The sequence below is a fragment of the Corythoichthys intestinalis genome, chromosome 6 (genome assembly GCF_030265065.1).
Source record: "Corythoichthys intestinalis isolate RoL2023-P3 chromosome 6, ASM3026506v1, whole genome shotgun sequence".
Classification (NCBI taxonomy): domain Eukaryota; kingdom Metazoa; phylum Chordata; class Actinopteri; order Syngnathiformes; family Syngnathidae; genus Corythoichthys; species Corythoichthys intestinalis.
The window spans coordinates 42171703-42195669 of NC_080400.1; the positions used below are offsets into that span (position 1 = coordinate 42171703).

Sequence of the window (23967 nt, forward strand, 5' to 3'; positions counted from 1 at the left end):
TACAATAACATATTTTGGCAAAAAGCATAGGTGTACATTTGAAAATTAAATCTATATGCACATTGTTCATTGGCCCATTAATGTTTTTGACCAGACGTCTTTTGTAAAGATGAGGTGTTCATAAACCTAAGGGATGATTCTGTTTGTTAACTTCACTGGGGTGCATATTTGTGTTTGTTTAGACAAGGTGATTGCCACCTTGCATATTGTTACTACTGAGTGACAGTTTGGCACGATTATTAATTTATGTAAGTAAGACCAGAGAGACGGCACATCACCTATGCCTGGCTAGCTTGTTGGCAGACTGACTTGGTGACAGACTCTTTGGTTTACAGACTGACTGAATTTCTCATGTTTTCTCATCTTTTCTCATGTTTGATTTGGTTTCAAATGCTATATGCGCTCTCTTTCATTATCGCTTTAATTAAGAAAGGAGCTGGAATCTGTTGTATAAATAAAATGCTCTTAATACCAAAGGATTGTGTTGTGTGTACTAACACAGTTAAATTCACTGGCACTTTCAATTCTAATTTAGAAAAAATAAGTTTAAATAGAAGACTTTCCGAATGCTTTATTTGTCATTAATATTATTTTGCCAAAAAATTGGAATCGATATCAGAAAACTGGGTTTGAGATAAAATAATCGGGATTTTCTTGCTGGGCAAAATCGAACAGCTCCTTATCATCCTAGTGCAGAGGGTGGGTAGTAACGCGTTGCGTGTACTTTGTTACATTTACTTGAGTAACTTGCTGAGAATTATGTACTTCTAAGAGTAGTTTTACTAAACTATACATTTTACTTTTACTTGAGTAGATTTGTGACGAAAAACGCTCCTCTTACTCTGCTACTTTGGGCTACACAAGAGTCATTACATTTTTCCTCTTTATTCTACATACTATATTTATTAATTGTATTTTTTTGCCAGGGATGCCAAGAGTAGCTCTACCAATTTCACCAATGAGACGTCGCAACAATAATCATGCCTCCATTACACCAATCAAATGCAAGCTTGCCGTTCTAGATTCACGCCAGCCTGTTCAATCACGTGTTGTCTTTAAGGCACTGTAAAAAATTAAGTATTTGACACAGAGCGCTGCCCTCAACATGACTCGAAAGCGCAGATTTTAACCTCCCTCCCAGTTCTTCTTTGGCACCGAGTGACCACGGAAAACCGGAGATATGATCCTTTTAGTTTCTTAATAGTATCTATGAAGGAACTACAATATTCACTATTCAAACTAGGAATTATTTTCTTCCCTAGAGGGCACTCATCCTCTTTTGATGAATATTTTTCTCTCGTGGGAATTCAATGATTTTTTTAAATTTTTTTTTTGTATTTCTTTGGCTTGATGTTATTATGTAATGGGTAGTATCATTATAACACCGATTAATATAGATAGGTTTGTGCTGAGAGAAAAAAAATACCATTGTTAAAAAAAAATCAAACAAAAATAAGCAGTTACAAATTTACACATTACTTGAGTATTCTTTTCAATAGATACTTTTTTACTTGTAGTTGAGTGCATATTTTGGATGGCTACTTTTACTTGAGTAATATTCATAAGCGGATTTTAATGGGGGGCCAGGCCCCCTTGTGGGCGAAAAGTGTAATTGCATGAAATTGACTTTCCTATATACGTATATGAAAGTTGTAAAGCAATAAAACTGCAACAACATGTTGCAGAATGTGACTAGCACCATAGACGGTCATTTGCTTTGCATATGACCCCCCCCCCCAAAAAAAAAAAAAAAAAAATAGGGGAGGGCAATTTTAACCCTAACCCTAACCTTTTCAAATGATTTTTTTTCTTTTTTTTTTTTTTTTTTTTTTTTTTTAATGAAGCAACTTTTTGGGGGGATTGAATGATTTAGACACAAATGTCCTACCCATAATCTGGCCCAAACACAAAAAGGATTGCCTCAATGAAAGAAAACTGTTCACATGCATATTTTTCAATCTCAAATATTTTTTTGCATTCAAAAACGTTTTCTATGATAGAATTTTTTCTTTGTTTGATTGAAGTGATTTTTCCTTTTGAAAATATATATATATTTGTTTGAAGCAACTTATTTTTTGATTGAATAATAAAGACAAAAACATCCTAGCCAAAATGTGGCCCAAACACATATCAACATTACTTCAATTTAAAAAAGTTGCTTTAATCAAAAAAATAAATAAATAATTAAAATAAAGGAAAAATACCTTTCACATGCATTCTTTTTTGAATTTCAAATTTATTTTTGCAAACACAATTTTTTTTTTTTGGATTTAAGCGACTTTTTTGATTGAAAATGTATATTTTGATTGAAGCAACTTTTTTAAAATTGTATAATAAAGATACAAATCTACCTCCATATGCTCCGCTCAGGGGATACAATTTTTGACTGGGGTATTTACATTGGCACGACACCGGCGGGCGTACCATATGCAATGGATGACGATCCTGGCGAAAAGTATTCCCTAAGCAGCCTGATTTAGAATTCCCCTCAAGAATGATGGGAAACAACAAAAAAACGCTCATTGTCAACCTATTATTATAAATATTCTTGTAAGTTAATTTTATTGCTGACACTGCGTTTCGGGGTCATCAATATGTTGTGCCCCCGTGACCCAAAAGTGAAACTCCCCCTCTGGTAATATTATTGGCTACTCTACCCACCTCTGTACTCGCGACACATTCTTTGTTAAAAATAACTAGCGAAAAATCAAGTTTCTATTTCTGGCGTTATCTTTTTATTTATTTATTTATTTTAATTTTTTGTAGCTGATTGTGGTTGGATACTGACTTCGGTCATCCTGCAGTTTCTGTCCCTACCGAGCAGCGGGTACCGCTGAGCCCCTCCACTGTCACAAAGCACTCACAGGTGGACACTCTTTGAACTTCTCCTTGAAAGACCAGCGTCCACCACTGATACGTATATACTGTATCCCATTTAAGCTATAAGCTGATTACGACACACCCTTTGTCATATTACCTCTTAACGTTCAGGTAACTTTCTTGTATCTCATTATCTCTTTCTCTTGTATTTCTTTCTTTTCATCCTGCGTAAAAAGTTCTCTCATGAGGGTTTTTTTGACTCTCTTCGTGTCTTTTGCTTGGTGCAAAAAAAGTGAGACTGGAAAAAGCTAGATTTTAAATGATAAAAGCATGAGGAATCAAATTTGAATTGAAGCACCCCAGCAGTTTTCTCAATTATGTAGACTATGCATAAAATCATTATTTTGTCTTCATGTGCCTAAAGACCTTAGATTTATTTAATAGAAAACTCTTTTTTTCCCACAGGCTAACAACGACACAACCCTACAATAAGACAGTCCTACATTAAAAATATAACCTTTGAATACTTAACAGTTAGGATTGGAGTGAAAATGTTTATACATTGTTTCTACGGAAATATTTTTTTCAAGCTCAATTTGCTCCACTTGGATTAACTCTGATACACACTGATTCATGCCAGATACCTTCTTGTTTCATTAATTTCATTCATGGGTAGAAAATCTAGCTCCCACTTGTCTCGTGATTTGGGCAAGGGGAGTGGTAGCATTATTGTTAATGACTGCAACACAAAAGGAGGTTAACTGTTGGTTTTAAAGAGTATTACAACACCTGGGGAAATGCTAATATTCCATCATTTATCCATAAACGCATGCCTTTTGGATTCATATCATGCCACTTCATGTAATTTCACACATCGCAACACCAAGAAAATGATAGAAATTTGGATCGATTGTCAAGCTAAAATGACCGGCGCCCGAGATCCCGGAAATCTAGCATATTGTGTGCGTGACGTCACAACAAGGAAACAACCGGCTCAGTGCTTGGTACTGAATAGCGGCGGTGATGGCGGACAATTTTGTTTCTAGTTGCAGTGACGAATCCAACGTAACAAACGTTCTTCTAATAGTGACGAGGAAAGTTATGAACCTTTCTTTGGTGTTTCGGGTTATCAATTTGAGCCCAAACGAAAGCCAATGCAGCCTAATGAAACAATCATTGAGGGGAGCAATCACACTGATGAAACATCGGCAACAGATCGTGTGGGAAACACCGAATGGTTTGTTTTGCATTTCTTTTTGTGAAGCTGATACACCGTGACCGCAAAATAAAATAATGTATAGAATAAGTATCATTTATCGAGCTATCATAGGTTTTCGCTCTGCCAACAGACACAAATATGAATGGGATTAAAGGATTTGTTGTATATATTTTACGAGCGATAATTTATACATGTCTCCAGTCCTATATCTAATGCGTGATATGTTTTTTATTATAAAAGAGTACTCACTCTGGCCATTTCGAGCTTGGCTGCTCCCCTCCTTTGCTTTGCCTGGTGTGGTGGGGTGGTCTCATCAGTGCCAGTCATCGTCCTCTTTCTTGATATTTTGGGACATTTAGGTGGCTGCGCGTGTATGGTGAGCACCGCATCCGCTTTCAGCAGCAATTTCTTAGCAAAACCTGATTTCATTTGTCCATAGTTCGAATAGCTTTCAGGTGTAAAATGCGCACCACACAAAACCGTGCCGGAGGCTGGGTCTGCAAAATTAGCCCTCTTTGCACGGACGAACTTTACTCATTGTCCGCGTAGTCCAGCTGTTTTTCTCTCGTTCGGGAACTCATGGGTACTACATTGCGACAAATGGCTATTTGTACACCACATAGCACGACAGGTTTGAACCATTTTAGCGATTTTTTGATAAAACACGAACGCAACTCTGTCGTCAATAAACAACGATGGCACCTGCCTCGACCTTTTGTTTCCTGGCTGTGACGTCACAGCCCCATTCGGCTGTTTCCGGGCTACATTCGGAAATGTTCGTAATTTTCTATCTATTTTCGATAATTGCTCATGAATGTGATTTATTTTTTTGTTAACTTTATTAATATTTGTTATCTTGCCACATAACAGTTCTATTGATATCTCACAGCCCCTTAGTATTATCATTCTTTTTAACTACCATGAACTGCCACAACTAGCAAAGCTTTCTTGGACTTGTAGTTGGCCATTCCAGAATTGGGGGGACATTTTTATCCCAAATTTCAAATTTTGAATACTCCACGTAGAAAATACTAAAACATGCAGTTTCTGGGTAAATTTACCTGTCCTGAGACAAAATCGAAAAAATTAAAATGACAAAATCGAATCTCAAATAAAACAGTTGAAATGTTTTTTTTTTTTGTTTTTTTTAATTCATTTAATTGATGTCTCGTGGTAACATTTTTTTAAAAATAAACATAGTATTTTAATTACATTATTATTTGTTGAACATGTGTTGCACAACATGCATGCAACCCTGTTATGATATCCCGTTTTGCATGGTAGAAGCTGTTAATTACATGATATGCTAAAAGAATAGGTTGAGCAAATTTATGTCCTCACTTCTTTATTTAATTGTTTTTAAATAATATAATTAGACAGAGAAATTCAATCAAAGCTATCTCATGCAAACCTGATCAGAATAAGACTTTTTTTTTTTCTTGACCTTTTTATAACAGCTCGCAAAACGGCAATCTTCTAGTCCTGAGAAAAAAGCTATTATAGGTGATTATGCCAAATTTTGTAAATGCTAAAAAATAGATAAATGAATGTAATCAAATTTTTACCACTGATCTTCAAACTGAGCTAATAAAATCGTTGATTGTTTATTACTTATTATTGATAATTATATAGCAGAACATCAGAAAAGTGAGGGCTTATTTTTCAAGAATTTTGGAGCCCAAATGTCCTCTAATTGTGGAATGACCCTAGTACTCATGGTACATGCACAATATACAGCCAACTGACCTCTAATTTGACACATCATGCAGGCCAACTATAATTACACTTGGGGCCAAACTTGGCCCGCGAGTCTGACTTTGACAAACGAAAAATAAAAAATGAGTATGTGTAATTATTCTAAATGGAATGGTAAGATGTTGAGGCTTAAGGCTTCCTACCTAGCATACACTGGCATGAAAAGAAGCCACCATGCCATCTTGCTGCTCCTCCCAATGTGCACAGGACTGATGAACGGGAGAACTGCTTGATTCACACACGCAAAGCTGGTGCGCCAACGTTTACAGCCATGTTGTCAAAAGTGAAAGAACAGAGACTGCTTTTTCCCTTCATACATAGCCTCTTCCTTTCTGCAAGGGAGACAAAGCTCTGAGCACAAAAGGGTGTGGCAGAAAAAAGAAAGAAACTGCAGTACGGTGAGTGCAAACTTGACACAAAACGGTACAGTGCACAAAGATTCCCAGCCAGCAGTCACTGCATTCCACATTGTTCCTCCAATCAATTATTCAAGTGTTCACATGTAATCTAACAGAATCATTACACTGAACAGATTCTCAAGACAGTATGGGTTTAACAGCAGCGGTTTACTACATAACGGTCCATAGACTCCACTCTTATACCTGCAGTTCATGCCTGCATGCTAACGGCACCCTTGGACACGTGCTTCACTAAAAGATGCACCCTAACATCAATCATGTACTGCATGAGGAAGCAGTTGGGTGGCATTGGAAAAGTATGTGATCATCACCATGTACACCTACAGTATAATAATGGCATGAACCCATCATAAAATACAATTCACAATGGCACATGATCTGTGCTTCATTTAAATGATTTTGCAGCCATTTATAGGGCATCCCTACATCCCGATAAATATTTTTTAAATCTGTTATTATTCAAGTCAATATGGTCTTACACACTCAAATATTCTTCAAAAGTTGCGCAAACCAACGTGATGAAAGAAATCTAGTCAATATAACTGATATATGGCGGAAAACACAGACACGGCTAAAAAAGCATTTTCTGCTCTTGCACCCCTCTTGAAAATAAACTGCGGTATTTTAAGCAAAAAGAACTGTTGTGTTTGATAGAACAATATGCTGCCATAGCAGTTTCATGGCACATTAAGCCCCCGAACTATTTTTAATTTGTCCGTTCATAATTCAAAATGTCTATCATTTTTAGCTTAGAATTATTAATTGATGTCCAATATTTAGGTTAAAAAAAAAAACGACTTTATAAAATTATTCACTCGTATATTTTAAACTTTAAAACAAATTGCGTCACAATACAAAAATACTGTTGGTAAATAGTTCCCGGATATCTACCTCATAACAATCGCTTAATCGTATTTATTTTGTTACTGTTGCATTTCCCCTGGTATTTTAGATGATAAATAATCGATTCAAATAAAGAAAAATTGAAAAAAAAAGTTTAAAAGGGTAAATATTTTTTTTAAAAATCTCAACCACTCCTTGGTGTCTGCGATGTTTGCATTGTGACCCTTGTTATATTACCGTGTTTCACCCATAAAATCCAGCTGTGGCCATTCTTGACACTCGGTGAGACATGCTACACAGAGTTTTTGGATCGAAACCAGGTAAGTACGTGATAATATCTCATTAAAATCATGGTGTCTTTAATTATTCTCACTAATGCTCTCACCTCAAGTTAAGGTTTAGTGGTTTAATTTTTTTTTTTTAAATGCCCTCCTGTTTAAAAAAAAAAAAAAAAATCTTCCCACAGAAAATTGAGATTTTAAGCTTTCCAATGATGCATCACACATGTATATAGGACAATTTTCAAGTTTGGCCAAATTGGAGGTAACCTGAGTGTTTTCCGCCAAATGCATAATTCAATTAACTCAATATATAATTGACTGTTTCAGAAATGTTGCAGTCCGCGGTTGATTACAAAACGAAAGATTTCCTCCACCCAAAAATGATACGCATAGAAATTTGGAATGCATTCATACCGAGGTGATCTGAACTGCCTTAAAAGACAAACGGTTTTCATCTACGTTTGAACCTAATCTGTCTGAAATGCAGGATCAAATCATAAAATCAGCTTCCCAAGGTGCATTCAGAATTATTTCCATCCATTCAGAAGTAGATGACACGCTTGTATCTCTTTTGCAAAAAATTCAATCAAGGATAACGTCAGGTTGATAAAGCAGCTTATTGTGGCGGGTATAAGCCCACTACTCCCTCAGTCAGTCTGCCTCACACTGCCATGGGGACACAGTGTACAGACAGCGAGTGTGAAGGAGCAGAACAATAGAGAAGCAAGCCTGAAACCACTCCAGGCTTATCTGCGACACCCCAAGTCGCTCAGGTGTTTTTTTTTTTTTTTCTACAAAGCTGCACAAATAACATTTGGAAGCAGAAGGTTGGTGGCAAAAGGAGAGGCGAGGCTTACAAAAGCATTACGTAAGAGAATTGCTAAAGCAGCAGATTAGCAGCACAGTGGGGGTTGAAGTTAAAATCCATATTTGTTAATTAACATGACAGAAATCCCTCTCGGAATCCACTTTCAAGTATGATCACATTGGCACGTCGTATCAAAAACATTAGGGACATCTGCAATGATAAGATGTTGGATTTGGGAGCTGTACAAATGATAAAATATTCTTTGCGTTGGTATGCATGCAAACTACAACTTCAGTGATAAACACATTATGAAACATCACTCACAGAGTCATTCAAAATCAAACCAGGCAGCTCTTCTATCGGCTCTTTTTAGATTACATTATTGTCTGTTGAGTATACTTTAAAAGCAAAAAAAACAACGCAGAAAAGGCCTAAAGGAATTTCCAGAAGAACTGAAACAGACTACAATCTAAAATATCGTGCAGAATGCATTACAGGAATTCACTCATGTCAAAACTTAAATAGTGAATGTTCATATAATTTGAAGCCACTCATGCAAATACAAAAACTGAAAGGTCATGCATTCACATTGAGCACTAATTTAAAGTTATGCAATAATCAATGAGATAAAAAAAAAAAAACTACTGTATTATCATTTAGACCAGTATTAAACATCAGTCATTTATGAAGGTTGAAGAAAATATTGCAAAGCTCTCTAGACGCCTTTATAGTGTTATAGTATGAAAAAGAGGATGCTACAAAAGCAGGGATGTGTGTCAGTTCATTTTAGTCATCTTGAATGGCGCTGAAGGGTCGCTGAGGTCAAGCACATAATGTACAGAGCTGTCGTGGTCACGCTCTTGACATTACGCTGTGCTGCTCTCAAGTCATACAGGTGAACGCACACACAGGCCTGCGGCACAAATCTGGGATACAAAACGATAGCAAATTCGACTTATACTGACTACCAGCCAGTAATAATTGGCTTATTCGCATTCAAAAAGCTGTTCTTGCTAACCAGCAGATAACTAAATCTTTTTCTTTTTTAATCAGTATTCTTTAGCCACTTTTATTGCAAAGGGATAACATTGCCTGTTTCAAATTCCTCTTCTTTTGTAATAGTCAAATGATTATGACTGCAAACCGCTTTCAAGTAACTACCCGAATGAAGTGTTATTGTCATCATTATTACAGTGTTATAACTATTTTAAAATGCTGTCACTTGTCACGTTTACTAAAATATTTTGTACATCTGAATTGGCTGACAAACGTTACTTGTTGATACTATGCTAGTCTAAAACTATTTTCAGGAGTAGAACCCTTGTTTCAAAACCTTATTCCTTTCGACGTGTATACGTGGCATCTCCCAATGTTAAAGCACCTCCAACGGCCTGCACATGCAAACGCTAGTATAGCTAACTAAATTGCTCACTACTCCATGTAAGTCGGTGCAAGGTGCAGCAGCCTGATAAGAGGAAAAGCCAAGGTGACACGCAGTTTGCACGAGGAGCTGAACTGGGAAGCTGTAGGAAAGGAGTGCCACGACATTGTTCGACGAGAGGCGGGGATGTGTAGGTGACGGCGGCGACCGCGAACCCCTCTCAGATCCCGAGAGCCTAACCCGTGGACATGAAAGCACAACGTCACAAGTTAGGGTCTCAGGGACAGAGAAAGACACATCTCCACATGGACTACACATATCCTTTAGCCTTTTCGCATCGCCGCTCTCCTCCTACTCTTTGTTAGGAAACTTGTTGAAAAGTCAAATGAGGACAGAGCAGCTTAGCAATGCTGAATCTCGCATGCGCATTTTCTTTGCCAGCAAAAGGACTGCGGTCTTGCCAATCCCACTGGCACATATGTTTCTTAATTATGAACCCTAGCGATTGCCAACTTCGCTGCCCCTGTATACATTGAACATCGCAAGTGCAAGCGCCTGCCAGACACAACATTGGCCTGAATACACCCCCCTATTTCTAACACTTTCACTCTCTGTCCCTCCCCCTGCCCCTCCTCGCCTGAACAATACAGCACTTTAAAAAAGCCTCCTTGCATCAGGTACCATTCTGCGGCTGCCTTACAACAAAACAAAGATCTCCAATTGAATTTGTGCAAAGGATGCTAAGTCAGTGTTCTCAAGATGCGGATGAAAAAGGTGATTCCAGAATATGAGAACTCAAACTCAGACTGCACAATCGCTATAATACAGTACTATAGCATGTCTGACACCACTGCTAAAGCTTTCAACACATGCGCCATCAGAGATTCTTAATTAAGCGAGGTTCTAGGGCAGCACTAAGCTCAGGCAAACCAAATCACAGAGCTCTGTGGTTTCATCATGCTACCACGGTGGTCTAAAGCACAGGAATCAGATAGGAAGCTGAGATGGAAGTGGGGAGGAATAGTATTCCGCATGAAAGTCACTCACCTCCTTTTCAGACTAGGAGACTCCCGCTTGTTTGTCTCCTCGCTCACTCGCCTGCTCAGAAGAGGAAGAAGAAAAACAGGCAGAGAGAGAAAGCTCAGATTTGAAGTTACAGCAGCACAGCAAGAAGATTCCAGGTAGCATCAACAGTTTGTTTTGGTTTAAATAATCATGACTTCACCCAAAGAAGAATCATGGTTTTAAGCCCACAGCTCACAATTGGACAGAATAAAAGGAAGGAGAGTGATGGCAGAGGCAAGAGAGGCATAAGATGGGTGGTAGACCGAGCCGGAATGAACCATGTGTACACACTCTCTCTCTCTCTCTCTCTCTCTCTCTCTCTCTCTCTAGAGTAAGCGATGTAATTCCTCTCTCTGGAAAATAGGTGGAAGTGATACGCAAGCGTCAGATGTTAAAAAAGGGGGCGTCAAAGTGAACGACCATCAAGCAACAGCATGAGCGCTTGAAGCCGGGTGCCCAGTGCCAGTGAAGCATTCCAGTATGCAACCTCACTAACTGAGCGGTAAGAAGAGGTGGAAGTGGGGGGAGTGGGGACTTTTCTTTTACCTTCAATGCACCCGCGTCTACACCAATTTTGTGTTTGAACTTGAGGGTTTAAAGAGCAGGTTGGACACAGACGCACACATACACTTGTCAATACATACAAGGAACAGGACTAAACCAATTTATTTTCTGCTTTTTCTATTCAAAGCGGAAAGGAGAGGCGATTTTCTTTTGGCAAGAGAGGAAACATGAAACAAACAGAGAAAGGGAGGAGAAATATCATCCATGAATTTGTCCCACAGCTGTAATCAGTTACAGCTTGAGGCTCGCTCTTACTTCCATATCAGATGAGTGAGCGAGAGAGGTAAACTGAGAGGGAGGAGTAGAAAGGGGTGGACCTTTGCTTGTTTTTTTTCCACCTTGCCATTGTCAGTTTTGCGCCCTTGAAGGAAATCCTCTGCTCCCTTCTGCAAACTCGATATGTTTCCTTTTTCTTTCTCCCCTACGTTCTTTCTGTTCTCCTGTGGGCCGACATCAATCCCGTTATCCCTTCAGAGACTGAAGGAGAAGCCGACAGCGTGCAAGTGAGATGGGGCCGAAGAAACATTGCTACATGATGTGCTTTGGCTTATAGAGGCTACATATAATCTCCATTGGCTCCCCCAGGCTTTGGTGCGGAGAGAGGGAGACAGAGAGAAGGGAGAAATGAAGAGAAAAGGGGGAGAAAGAGGAGAGATGATGGGGGAGGGACAGATGGAGCAGAAAGGGAGAGTGGTGACATACAACCAACTGTAGCCTCAAATCAGCGACGGAGGCAAACAGAGACTTGGGAGGGGGTGAGGGGCGAGTGAGGAACGCAAGTGTTTGAGATCACACTGCCCTTTTCTATTCTTCTTGTCCTCCCGACCTGGCTGCCTGACCGACTGGGTGTGTCTGCATCCTAGCTTATCTGGAAGCCTCTTTGGCCAGGTTCCACATTGGGCGCTGTCTTCTTCATGCAGCTGCATTTAAGTACAGAAAATCGCATCTGGAATGATGGAACGCCCCCTACACTCTGGTGCTCAAAAATCACTGACGTTACCAGTTTTTAAATTACCCTTGCTGTTGACACATATTTGTGTGCGATTGCTCCCACGTAGACACAAATAGACGCACACACATAAAAAGCTATAGCACGGGTGAGAGAGGACAGCTACACTCATTTATCACTTGCTTTGTGTCCAAATAGAGCATGTCTTGGGTGACATGCTAATATTAGCTGCTTTGATGGTAAGAGCTTGCAGCAAGCAGACAAAGCTTCTCACACACGCGCACCCAAACACCCCTACATGCACGTACACACATCTTGCATTGCTGTCTGTCCACAAGGCAACTCCAGTGCAATAACCAGAATTGCAATCGGTCCAGGCCACTTTCTTCATATACTGATATTGATCAATATGTAGGCCTCTCACCCTAACTATTTCTTAGGAAGAAATATTACCCAGAAACTATCGCGATGAACAACTGTATCATAGATATTTTTTCTCGAGCTGACATATAAGCAAGCAAAAATATTGTTACCCATTATGATTTTGCAAGTTGACCCACTTAGAAAATAAGTACAGGTCTGAAATTTCAATCATAGATGCATTTCCACTTATAGAGACATATTCTAAATAAAAATCCAGAAATCACATTGTATGATTTTTTAAAAATCATTATTTGTAATTTACTGGGGTTCATAAGTATGTGTAACCCTGAGAATCAGCAATAAATATGACACTCAAAGAGATGTCAGTCTACCTTTAAAAAAAAGTCCACTTTTACCCCATGAGTAACCCCGCCCACAAACCACCTGTTTGAGGTCAATATTGTCCCTGTGCACACTCCAGTCAGTCATAATCTAACTGCTACCATGAGATGGACCAGAGAGCTTTTGAAAGACACCAGAGAAAATATTGTTGAGCTCCACAAAGCTGGAAAAGGCTATGGGACAATTGGAAAGCAGCTTGGTGAGAATAAGTCAACAGTGTCAGCAATTGTTAGAAAATGGAAAAGGCTAAACATGACTGATAAGATACCTGTCAAACCGAGGCAGTTGGCAATCTTACAAATAGTGACGTATGCCCTTACAAATTGGTGACTAATCTTACAATGTTTTATATAGCATGCAATATGAAACAAATATAAAACTCACTTTTAAAAATAATATGAATTTATTGGTAAGACTGTCACATATAACCTGGTGCAATCAAACAACAATCAATATCTTCACTACTTCATGATTACTAAAAATTTAACAGTGACTCTTGTTATAATTGTATGTAGCACTTTTGGCAATGTCTATCATGTCTTTCGATGGCTGCACTTCATGGCACTTCAGCTTGCAATTCAGTTTGACTTGAAGGTAATTCGTTAGTGTGTCCAATTATAAATTAAAAAGGTCAGTTAATAAAATTAACTGCAATCTGCGATCTTTCAGTCAGGGAACATTTCATTTGCTAATTCTGAGAAGTGATCAGCAATAGTTGCTGGCAAATCGTGTTCGGCAACAAATTGGCAGACTAAAATCTCCGCTTTCGTCAGAGCATAGATTTTCATTCTGCAGACTGTTGTTAATCTTGTTTTTAAAAAGTAATTAATTACAGTTACATATTACTTATTTTAAAAAGTAATTGAGTTTGTAACTCAGTTACCTGAATGTAAGAGTAATTAGTAACTTGGCAAAGTAACTGGTGTTAGTGTTCATGTTTTTTTTTTCCATTCAAAGAAAAAAAACATAGTAACCTTTGCTATGTTTGGAAGTCATTTAATATTGTGAATCAACGGTTAAAGTTGTTAAAATTTTTTCATTAGTTCCCTTCTGTTTACTTTCGACATGTGAAAGTTTTAAAACTGTTTCATAATTTAAAGATAGATTCAAGTCAAGATTTTGCCGATTTAGGAGTATTTTAGATAAAAATGTACTTAGGTTCCCTAGGAAGGTTCACTACAACAGAGCCTTTCTGAGAAGTCTACTGCTTTAAGGTGGCGGCTGCTTACTAACGCCGCCAAGTCCGTCATTTTGCATTTAGTTCTTTACGCATGTGAGATCTAGCATAGCATCAAGTGGCCGTAGATTGTAGGCCGTTGGCTACAGTCAGGAAATATTGGAGCCACCTAAACAGGCATCGCGTTTGCAACAGCGGCACAACACTCTTCCCTCCTTCCTATTCCCGCTCTTCTCCCTCTGTGTCTCTGACATTTCTCACGTCCTTCAATCAGCGTAGTAACGCATAGTAACGCACACCTTATTGGTGCATTGTCTTATTGCTGAAACAGTGACAATATCCAAAATCCGAGATAAAAAAAACACAATGCATGAAAAACGTACAGATTTTCAACGTACGGCATACGCATTTAAAAAACAGTACTCACTTGTACAAATTACGCCGAAACTGTACAACTTGACAGGTATGCTGATAATCTACCTCGGACTGGGACTCCATGTAAAATCACTCTTCGTTGGGCATCACTCATGATGACAAAAGTGAGGCCTCAGCCTAAAACTACACAGCAGGAGCTGGTCAACGACTTGAAAAAAACTGGATGCACAGTTTCAAAGCCTACTGTCAATAGAACAGTACAGTGGAATGGATTAAAATCATGCATTGCTCAGAAGGTTCACCTGTTGAAGTCAGTACATGTGAAGGCCCGTCTGAAGTTTGCCAAGGACTGAATGATGCAAAGGGGTCATGGGAGAAAGTCATGTGCTCTTTCACTTTTTGGTGCAAACTTTACTCGTCGTGTGTGGAGGAAAAAGAAGGAGGAGTACAATCCCAAGAACACCATCCCCACTGTGAAGTATGGGATCAGAAAGCTCATGCTTTGGGGCTGCTTTTCGTCAAAGACAACAGGACAACTGTACTGTATAAAGCAGAGGATGAATGGTGAAATGTATCATCAGATTTTGAGCCACAACCTCCTTCCCTCAGTCAGAGACTTGAAGATGAGTCATGGCTGGATTTTCCATCATGACAATGATCCGAAGCACACAGTCAGGCTGACCAAGGAGTGGCTGCGTAAAAAGCAAATCAAGGTTCTGGAGTGGCCTAGCCAGTCTCCAGACCTCAATCTAATAGAAAATCTTTGGATGGAACTGAAACTTTGTGTTTCTCAACAACAGCCCCGAAACCTGACAGATATAGAGAAGATTTGTGTGGAGGAATGGGCCAAAATCCTTGTTTCCATATGTGAAAACCTGGTGAAGAACTACAGAAAGCGTCTGACCTCTGTAATTGCAAATAAAGGCTTCTGCACTAAATATTAGTACTGATTTTCTCAGGGGTACAAATAATTATGAACCCCAGTAAATTACAAATAATTTATTTAAAAAAATATATGATGTGATTTCTGGATTTTTACTTAGATTATGTCTCTATAAGTGGAAATGCATCTATGATTGACATTTCAGACCTCTACATATTTTCTAAGTGGGTGAACTTGCAAAATCATAAGGGGTGCAAATACTTGTGCTCTTCATTGTAAATGAATCATGACAGAAACACTTGAAGGGTGTGAAAAATGAGATGTACCAATTTGATGATGCATAGACCTTAAATATGAAATACTATCTTTTTTGTATCGTTTCCGTATCGGCAATACTGGCCCAATAGTCACCTTGACTAGATTGATGCCAAAATATGCCTGATCGGACACAGTTATTCTCCACACTGTATGTGCGTGTGTATGTGAGAGAGCAGTGCGTTGGCCATTTTCTATAACGGAGGCTAAGTCGATATAGTAATTATCATTACAGGACTATTCATATGTTTCCTTTACAAACGTATTGTATTATATGTACTGCATATATTCTGAACTGTGACCAATTAGGACAATTTTCAAACCTATTAAACTATTTTCTGTTGAGACATCTGTTGTTTACGAGCCAATCCAAAGTGATGGCAAAACATTACATTTGCAGAGCTATTGATTGCCAGAATTAGGTTGTATTCAAATAGAAATGTGAAATGAGAAAGCAATATTACCCAGCACCAAATGGTAAACAGGCAGGGTCCAGTCATAGCTAATGTATTATGTCATTCTCTATGAAGTGGATGGACAAATACACAACTACATAACTCCATGGTTCTTTTGTCCACAGTTCGACCATGGTAGAGGTCTTTTATGCAAAACTGCTTCAAAGTCTGTAGGCTTTTTTCTCTCTTTTATTTCTGGTCGTTCCATCATTCATCTTGCAATTTTTTTTTAATTTTTTTTTTTTTTTTAATTCATTTCATTTCAGGCAGTTACATTCATCTTCATGAATTCAGTTCTTTGCTTTCAAGAAACACAGAGAAAAAAAAAAAAAGAAACAAAACCAAACCAAAACAAATGCCTGAAAGGGAGTGGGACGAAGAAAACTCCCACCCCGAGTTCTCAGTTGTAATCAACATAAATAAACTATTTTCCTTTTTTTTAGTTACATAGTATACATTATTCCCCGACACATGTAACGGGAGGGCAGAACCCTCAATGCCGATTCCCTCAGTCAGCAATAGAGAAAACAAAGAACAACAAAACAAAAATATGTATATATATATATATATATATATATATATATATATATATATATATATATATATATATATATATATATATATATATATATATATATATATTAGGGCTGTCAAAAGATTAAAATTTTTAATCGAGTTAATTTCAGCTTAAAAATTAATTAATCGTAATTAATTGCAATTAATCGCAATTCAAACCATTTATAAAATATGCCATATTTTTCTGTAAATTATATATATATGTTCTGTAAAATAAATTGTTGGAATGGAAAGATAAGACACAAGATGGATATATACATTCAACATACGGTACATAAGGACTATAGTGGGCATTTCACTCTACTGTCATTTAAATCTGTCTATGCTGTCCTCACTCCGAAGCGTCTACTTTTTCCAAAGCTAGACAGCTAGTGAACGACGCCATAATAATCAGACTTCTTTCTTTTTCATCTGATTTATTAATAAAATGGCCTCAAACCATTGTCCTCTTTAGACCGTCGTAAAACAACAACAAAAAAGTACACAAGCATTGCATTAGCAACAACGTTAGCTTAGCACGCTATACAGGTTCACAAAACATAAACAAAAAGCGTCTCATACAAAAAATATAACATTTCGCTTACGAACATAATATGTGCATTATTTACAACAACCATACTTACGGACAAATCTTGTCCAAGGATCATATAAGCACAACATTACAACGTAGGCGTCAGCCCGAGACGTCCTGCAGCCATATTGAACTGGCAAGACAACAATAAACCATGTCGCAAAGCGACCACAAGAGTTCGCTGTTAGACAGCACAAAAAGCCTTGCTGTAAAACTTACCAAAAGGCAGAATACTGTCTGAGCGGGACATGTGCGTTAATTATTAATTGAGTCAAATATTTTAACGTGATTAATTAAAAAAATTAATTGCCGTGCGTTAACGCGATAATTTTGACAGCCATAATATATATATGTATATATATATATATATATATATATATATATAAGTGTGTGTGTAATTATATACATATACAGTACAGACACATTTATATTGCGTGTATCCATACCAAGATGTAAGAAGACTTCCACAAACATATATATACATTTAAGACCCTCCCTGAATATATTTTGACCAAATGAATTGTTTATAGTGCAACTTAAATATGTGAATATTTTTACACTCTCTAAGTGATGAACTCAGATTGTTCCATAATTTAACCCCGCGTACAGACACACAAAAGCTCTTTCGCGTAGTTCTAAATCTAGGAAGTACGAATTCCCCGTTTGCTCTTAAATTGTGAGCTCTTTCACGAATGGCGAAATGAGTTTGTAAATTTGCCGGTAATGTATTATTAAAAGCTTTATACAGAATTATGGAAGTGTTGTAATCGACTAGGTCTTGAAATTTAAACAATTTAGATTGAAGAAATAGTTCATGGGTGTGATCCAGAAATCCAGTCTTATGAATGATGCGAACTGCTCGTTTCTGTACTATGACTAAAGGATTTGTTGTATTGCGATAGGTATTGCCCCACACTTCCACACAGTATGTAAGATATGGGAGAATCAAGGAACAGTACAGAGTACGGAGTGCATTCTGATCAAGATATATCTTAACTTTGTTCAAAATTGAAAGGCTTCTTGAAATTTTGGTTTTTATATGTCTAACGTGGGGTTTCCAAGACAGTTTATTATCAATTATAACTCCCAAAAATTTATTCTCAACAACATTTTCAATTTGTATACCTTCAATACTAAATGTTGGTTCAGTATTATTTTTTACATTCACAAAAATCTTTGCTTTAGTTTTACTTATATTCAATGATAATTTATTTATATCCATCCATTCTTTAATTAAGTTTAGTTCCCTGTTCACAGTAGTTACAAGTTCAGTGTAATTATCACTACTGTAAAAAATATTTGTATCATCTGCGAACAGATTGAGTTTTATAACTTGGGATACTTTAAAAATATCGTTTATATATAAGGAGAAAAGCTTAGGCCCCAACACTGACCCCTGTGGAACCCCACATAAAATACCCAGTATCCCTGATGAATAAGAGCCGATGTTGACATTGTTCCCTGCCTGTTAAATAACTTTTCACCGAGTCCCCAGCTACCCCCCGAATACCATATTTTTCAAAATTTTCAAGTAAGACTGAATGATTTATTGTGTCAAAAGCTTTCTTGAGGTCAACAAAAATCCCAACCGCATATTTATTCTGGTCCATTGCATTAGTAATTCCCTCTACTGCCTCAATTATCGCCATTGAAGTAGTTCTTTGTGTTCTAAACCCATATTGTCCTGCATTTAGTATTTGATGTTTCTCTAGGAACTTTTCAAGTCTAAAATTAAAAAGTTTTTCTAAAATTTTTGAAAATTGGGGCAATAGAGGGATTGGTCTATAATTTGTGAAATTGTGTTTATCGTTGCTCTTGAATAATGGTATTACTTTAGCAATTTTCATTTTTTTCGGAAAACAACCAGACTGAAGTGATAAATTACAAAAATGTGTTAAGGGCTTTACAATAGAAAATATAATCTTTTTTATTACTAACATGTTGATATCATGATAATCCACAGATGACTTACATTTTAATACAACATTAATAATTTCCTTATCGTCTGTAGCTGTGAGGAACATTGAAAATGGATTTCTTTTAATCGTTTTGTGACAGTTATTAACAGTATGGCATGGAATTTCCGCAGCCAACTGAGGGCCAACATTTGTAAAAAAAAAAAATTATTAAAACCATTAACGATATCATGTTATGGATGTTACCATTTCCATTAATTAACATAAATGCCGCACATTCATCAATACATTCTAACATCATCTGCATTTAAGCGACTGAAGATGGGTCACCATTTCTTTGCTGTTTCATATCAGTCCTGCTTAAGCATTTGTCATCTGCCGCTGATGGCCGGGGATCAGTCAGGCAGGCCAAATAGCACATCAGCGGAGACCCAGTTCTGTCACGACATCCCACACGCTGGACAAAACAGCAGCAGGACTGCAAACACGCACGCTGCAGCAGGACTTCAGTTTGACATACAGTATAATATATATATACTATATGTATATATAGGGGCTGTCAAACGATTAAAATTTTTAATCGAGTTAATCACAGCTTAAAAATTAATTAATCGTAATTAATCACAATTCAAACCATCTATAAAATATGCCATATTTTTCTATAAATTATTGTTGGAATGGAAAGATGAGACACAAGACGGATATATACATTCAACATACTGCACATAAGTAAGTAAATCAACAAGATGGCATTAACATTATTAACATTCTGTTAAAGCGATCCATGGATAGAAAGACTTGTAGTTCCTAAAAGATAAATATTAGTACAAGTTATAGAAATGTTATATTAAGACCCCTCTTAATGTTTTCGTTTAATAACATTTCTAAAATTTTCAAACAAAAAATAAACTAGTAGCTCGCCATTGTTGATGTCAATAATTACACAATTCTCATGGTGCTGAACCCCATAAAATCAGACGCACCCAAGTGCTAGCAGAGGGCAAAAAAACACCAAAAAACACAAGTAACAAATGGACATGACACTGTGCTGTCATTTTAATCTGTTTAAGTGGGGCATGTGCGTTAAATGCGTCAAATATTTTAACGTGATTAATTTTAAAAATTAATTACCGCCCGTTAACTCTATATTTTTTACAGCCCTAATATATATATATATATATATATATATATATATATATATATATATATATATATATTTTTTTTTTTTTTCATAATGTACATCAGTTGCCCTCAAGTTAATTGAAAATGTATGGCATACCCTACATTTTAAAACATTTCCACATTTCCACATTTTCATTTGGCATGTCTCATGTTAGCACAAAGGGTTTGCCCAACTAAGTAAAAAGTCGTCTTGACTCTGCCTTATCCCAGGTGTAATAGCAATAGTGGAATGACCTCTACACCATACCTTTCTCTGTTAAATCAAATAGAGTTGGCACATTTCAATCTACAGTATGTCTTATTTAGACTAACATGTTTTTTTCTACAGCTCCCTACGCCTGCATACAGTACATTTAAATATTGTCCAGCCCAAAAGCCTTTTAGAAAATGATAATATATGTAGTATATATATATATATATATATATATATATATATATATATATATATATTTTTTTTTTTTTTTTTAAATTTTAATTTCACTTTATAACTAACCTAATTTTGAAGTAAAACCTTTTACATTGTTGTCTTATATTTTAGTTGTGTTTATTTTGTTCGGTGCATTGTTGCAACTGAGGTTACTTTTAATGTGCTGTATTGTGTAAAAGAAAAAAAAATATATTGCCTTGAGTTGAGTATTATTCGTTTTAATCAACCACCAAAGTCCTTATTAATAAAAAAGTGTAGCTTTTTGAGATAATTATTGTTATGTAATGTTTATGAGTCATTAAAATTGAAAATTAATTAAAGACTACATACACCCCTGAAATTATACATACATATTCTACAAATACTGAATGATTCAAAGAGTTAGTTAGTTTTAGCCAATTGAACACATTTTTTAACTTTCAAATACACTGATTAAAAAAAAAAAAAAGCCGTGTTGTTTTTCCAGTTGTACTGAACTCATACTGAACCGTGACCCCGCACCAAGGTATGTACCGAACAGTGACTTGTGTGTACCGTTACACCCCTAATAAATATATAAATATTTTAGTTTTTTTAAATTTAGGGGAAAATGTGCTACCTTTCACTCCACAATTAAGTATAGATCTGCTATACTGCATATATTAGAGCTGTGCACAACTCTGGTGATTCCACTTGCCCTTTGACTGTCCGTTAAAAGTGATCATTCATTCATCTTCCATACCACTATTCCTCACGAGGGTCACGAGGGCACTAGAGCCTATCCAGGGTGACTATGGTCAGGAGTCATGGCACACCCTGAGCTACAACTCCGTGAAAAAAAACATAAGGGAGCCTTCATTGGTAAAGCTGGCCGGCGCGTTAACCGTCACCCTTTGATTGAGAAATTAATTAAAATGAATCAAAAAGGTATTTTTTAATTAGAATTATAATATTATAATAATTTTACTCAAAACTAGGCATGTGCTGGTATGAGATTCTGATGGTATGATAACCTAAAGCCAAAATATCACAGAATCACGGTATTGCAATTGCAGCTCTAAAATGTGTTACTTTGAGATATCTGGGTTTAAAAAAAAAAAAAAACTGCTTTCCATTGAACAAGATTTTTTATTTTTAAACATATTAGCAAATTGGAACATAAGGATAATGTTAAGTTAAAATAAATAATTAAAAGAAAAGTCTAAACAAAATTAAAATAAATGCAGTCCATTAGTTGAGCCTAAACCCACAGCCATAGCTTAACATTATTACCATCAGAACAAAAATAATTGAATTATTTTCCATAAAAAGCACGTGTGTATGACTCGTATCATGTTTACATTATACACGCACTCTCTTTCTTAACACAAACAGTTGACAGAGAGAAAGAAAAAACACATTTTACCACGGCTAGACACACTAAACAATATGGAGTAAGCTCTCGTAGCTGGTGGGACACGTTCATGACAGTGTTTACTAACCTTTAATTTGTATAAATGCAAAATCATATTGGAGGTATTGCCTCCGCAAACATGTTTTACATGTCGGTTGGCCCTCCTCCTCTAAGCCGCTAAACGCCCTAAAACTTTTCTGTAGCCGACATATTCCCATACCAGCGATTTTGTTTTCTTCAATGGGTGAAAAAGTTCAGGAGTTTCTCCTCCTCCAGCCATTGTGTAGCACAGTTGACTCACTGACACTAAGCAACAACCGGTGGGGGAGGGTTGAGCCTTGCAGCTGCAAGCGAGGAATTTCTCCATGCATTTTTGGGACATAAAAAAATAGCTAACACTGTAGGGACAGTACAGCAATGTATTTTTATTATAAAAAATACAATAAAAATTAACATCCGTCATGCTAAAACTGTTAAGTTCCTGAGCCCTTTAAGGGTTTGTGTGTGTTTTTTGGCTGTTGTTTTTTTAAATACTTTTTTTTAAACCTGCAAATATAAATTCTGATGTAAAACTTTTTTAAAAATTATTATTATAACAATTTAGGTGCCTATAAAAGTCCCCTCAGCAATACGTTTCGCAAATAATAACTCCAAATATACTGTAATGTGGAAATGCAAACATAACTGAGAGAACACAGAAATATAATAAAAATAATGAAAATAAAGTACACAGAGAAGAACAAGAAAACAAATGCTCATCATTTTGAACATGCTTTTTACTCACGCTTCATTCAAACGTCTTATCTCCCATACTCCTATGTTGTCTTCCGTTTTCCTCATGGCAAGCGACAGTACCTCTCAACCAATGAGCTGAGCGGGATTGTCATTGTTCTGACAGCTCATTGGTCAGAATGCAGGACAGGCGGGGAATGTTTTCCCCTACATTTCTTGAAAAGCCTCATACCAGCATTTGTTTTCGCCTCAAATAAAACACTACTTTTGATTTTGACGAGAATACGGGATGAAGCACGTCCATTCATTGTACGCTTTATGCAGGTTTCTAAATACGGGACCATTCAGTTTTTCAAGGGACGGGTGGTAACCCTACCCTGAACTGATTGCTATCCTTTCACAGGAAGAGTGATTAGCAAGCCCAAATTTTCAAATTGCCATGTATTGCATGTGTGTATGCAGTGAAGGTACAAGTGATGTATGTTTGTCGGGAGCGTGCGTGCATCGTGTGGAAGTGGATTTCTTGGAGTCAAGCACCAGAATAGCATTGTCAGCTAGCTGATAAAAATGAAATTAAACTGTTCAACAGTCATTTTTAAAAGCCCATTTCAGCAGCTTACATATTACATATTTTTATGTTAGCTCCTCATGCTGTCATTCCAACAAACGAGGAGTTTGCTAACTTCGAGGTGTTTACTTGAATCAGAAATGATCGAAAATGAACAGGATTACAAACCCAGCACAGCTTCTACCTTGGCAATGCGTGGTAAGGCATTTTCCTAAAAGTGAGCCATTTTCAACTTCAAAAAAATCGAAGCAACGAAGCAACTGAAAACATTTTGACAATACTGACAGTGCTAATACTTATATGTACAATATGTGTGTGTATGGATATACACAGCTTGTGTGCGTTTGTGTATATACTGAATAGCAGTCATGATAGTATGTTGACCAGCAGTGTCACTGTCTGTGTACCACAATTTTTACACTGCTGGTCAAAAGTATTAGCACCCTTGCAATTCTGTCAGATAATGCTCAATTTCTCCCAGAAAATGATTGCAATTACAAATGCTTTGGTAGTAATATCTTAATTTATCTTGTTTGCAATGAAAAAAAA

General features: G+C 36.9%; 1 long non-coding RNA gene across 1 annotated transcript in view; it reads right to left on the reverse strand.

Moving 5' to 3' along the window:
- Window positions 1–12643, reverse strand: part of LOC130917037 (uncharacterized) — a 46024-nt gene extending 33381 nt beyond the window's left edge. The window contains exon 1 of the long non-coding RNA XR_009063407.1: window positions 10574–12643. This is a non-coding gene — a long non-coding RNA (uncharacterized LOC130917037). The remainder of the gene's footprint in view (window positions 1–10573) is intronic.
- Between the last annotated feature and the right edge of the window lie 11324 nt (window positions 12644–23967).